Genomic DNA, 3,243 nt, shown 5'->3' on the forward strand with positions numbered 1-3,243 from the left:
ATGGAAGACGATGCCGGAGACGACCAACAACCAGCGCCTACTGGGCACTAGAAAGCCACCTCAACTCACGACGTATATATGGTGGATACACCAAAAGGAAGCGATAATGAGGAACAACGGGATGTGGCGAAGGATAATTCCCCCGAAAAACAACCAAAACGACGACGCAAGCACCGCCCGAAGTCCTGCCTCGATAACAACAACACCCATGCTGACCCAGCCGTAGAGCAGGGCGAACCAGTGGACGACGAACACGCCACCAAGCAACCATCCGAACATGATGAATTGGACGAGCAACCCATCCCTGGCGAAAACAACAGTCCAGACGACCTCACACCGGACACATCACCAGAGCATAAGAACCTTCACAAAAGGCTCGTCGCCACTGCAAGAAGTTTGAAGAAGCAGAAGTGGAAGCTCAAAACAGCGGAAGCCATACTCAGAATGAGATGGAGCAAAGTACTCAAGACCGCAGATAAATACGGTGATGGTCACTGAGGGAGTCCTGGACTAGGGGGTGTCCGGACTACGAAGATACAAGATTGAAGACTCCGTCCCGTGTCCGGATGGGACTTTCCTTGGCGTGGAAGGCAAGCTTGGCGATACGGATATGTAGATCTCCTACCATTGTAACCGACTCTGTGTAACCCTAGCCTCCTCCGGTGTCTATATAAACCGGAGGGCTTTAGTCCGTAGGACAACATACATTACAACAATCATACCATAGGCTAGCTTTAGGGTTTAGCCTCCTTGATCTCGTGGTAGATCCACTCTTGTACTACCCATATCATCAATATTAATCAAGCAGGACGTAGGGTTTTACCTCCATCGAGAGGGCCCGAACCTGGGTAAAACATCGTGTCCCTCGTCTCCTGTTACCATCCGCCTAGACGCACAGTTCGGGACCCCCTACCCGAGATCCGCCGGTTTTGACACCGACAGTCACCAAGCAAAGAGCTACCCGAAGCGCAAGCTGTTACCCGAATTTGACGAGGAGGCCGTAGAGCCCCCACAGTCAAACAACAAAGAGGCCGCCTGGCCGGATGGACGACCAGATGACAGGCTAAGAGCGGCAAGCGGCGCCGCACACAAGCCATTACACGATCCACGTAAGGATCCTCGCAAGAAGGACGACCCGGTCATGTCCATCTATGGGCCAAAAAAGAAGGCTCCAGGAAGCAACACAACACGTCGAGTGTTCGAAGACAACGGCACACCTAAATACAGGGGTGCCGCACACCCACTATGTTTCACCGATGAGGTACTGGATCATGAATTTCCAGCGGGATTCAAGCCCGTAAACATAGAGGCATACGACGGAACAACAGACCCCGAAGTCTGGATTGAGGATTACATCCTACACATACACATGGCTAGAGGAGATGATCTCCACGCCATAAAATACCTACCCCTCAAGCTCAAAGGGCCAGCTCGGCATTGGCTCAAAAGCCTCCCAGAAAATACTATTGGAAGTTGGGAAGAGCTCGAGGATGCGTTTCGAGCAAATTTTCAGGGGACTTATGTCCGCCCTCCGAATGCAGACGATTTAAGTCATATAACTCAACAGCCCGGAGAGTCAGCAGGCAAATTCTGGAACAGGTTCCTCACCATAAAGAACCAAATAATCGACTATCCGGACGCCGAAGCCTTAGCAGCCTTCAAACATAACGTCCGAGACGAATGGCTCGCCAGACACCTCGGCCAGGAAAAACCAAGAACAATGGCCGCACTGACAAGCCTCATGACCCGCTTTTGCGCGGGGGAAGATAGCTGGCTGGCAAGATGCAGCACCAGCGACCCGAGTACATCCGAGGTCAGAGATGGAAATGGGAAATCACGACGCAGAAAAGATCAGCGCCGGAATAAAGAAAATGGCCCAAAGAGCACGGCGGTCAACACCGGGTTCAAAAGATCTCGGTCGAACAACAAAACACTGCCTCTTAAGGACAACAGTGACGAGCTATCCAACCTAAACAAAATTTTGGATAGGATATGTCAAATCCACAGTACCCCCGGGAAGCCTACAAACCATACCCACCAAGATTGTTGGGTCTTCAAATAGTCCGGCCGACTTAACGCCGAACACAAGGGGCTCAAAACACCAAGTGAAGACGATGAACCCCACAAGCAGAGCACCGGAAACAAAAGACTTTCCCACAAGAAGTCAAAACAGTGAACTCACTTCATGTGATAACACGGAACAATAGTGCGGCACCTGCTAAAGTACGCGTCGCACGGTCCACCCCAGCGGAATCCCGAGATTGGATGTCAAAACCAATTACCTTCGACCATCTGGATTACTCCAGAAGTATTCGAAACGCAGGATGGACTGCCTTGATATTGGATCCTATAATCGACAGACTACAATTTACACAAGTCCTAATGGACGGCGACAGTGATATAAACCTGCTATACCAGGACACCATCCGCAGAATGGGGATAGACCCTACCAAAATTCGCCATAGCCGCACTTCCTTCAAAGGAGTGACACCAGGCCTTCACGCCAATTGTACAGGCTCTGTACTACTAGAGGTTGTGTTCGGTTCATCCGACAACTTCCGTCGCGAAAAGCTAATCTTCCATATCGCCCCATTTAAAAGTAGCCATCAAGCACTACTGGGACGCGAAGCTTTCGCCCGCATTAACGCAATACCGCATTACGCGTCTCTTACACTTAAAATGCCCGGTCCATGCAGCATAATCTCATTAAAGGGTAACTTCGAGTGTTCCTCGACCATGGAAAACGTGAGACTGCTTTGACAGCCACACAATAACCCGGCCTTGCTGATCAAAGCCCCTAAAAATAGGTCATTTAGACCTCGGACACGGTTAGGCGAGTCCGGTATAAATAAACAAGGGGCTCCCTAGCCGCATACTCTTCAAAAGGGGCCGCACGCATGAACAATGAGAGCCAATAAAGCTCAACTCTATCTTTCGAATCACACTCTGTTTTTAATACATTTTCTGCACGATATTCTTTTAAAACTAAGTTCTTCTCTTTTACAGATGAGCCACGTGCTACACCCATCCAGGATACAGCACAACGGAGACAGAGGCGTAGACGTGCAGCAGGGACCCGTTGCAAGGATTCTTTTCAGATTAAGACCCTGCGTAAACCTTTTTTACTGTCTCTTGTTGATACACATCCCCCGGCTTTTCTACCATAACCGAGGAGGAAGCTGATGTTTTGGCATCGGCCGCGACAGAAGTTCTCGCCCGTACCTGGACACTAGGGGCTTAGGG

The sequence above is a fragment of the Triticum aestivum genome, chromosome 1B (assembly GCF_018294505.1).
Source record: "Triticum aestivum cultivar Chinese Spring chromosome 1B, IWGSC CS RefSeq v2.1, whole genome shotgun sequence".
Lineage (NCBI taxonomy): Eukaryota > Viridiplantae > Streptophyta > Magnoliopsida > Poales > Poaceae > Triticum > Triticum aestivum.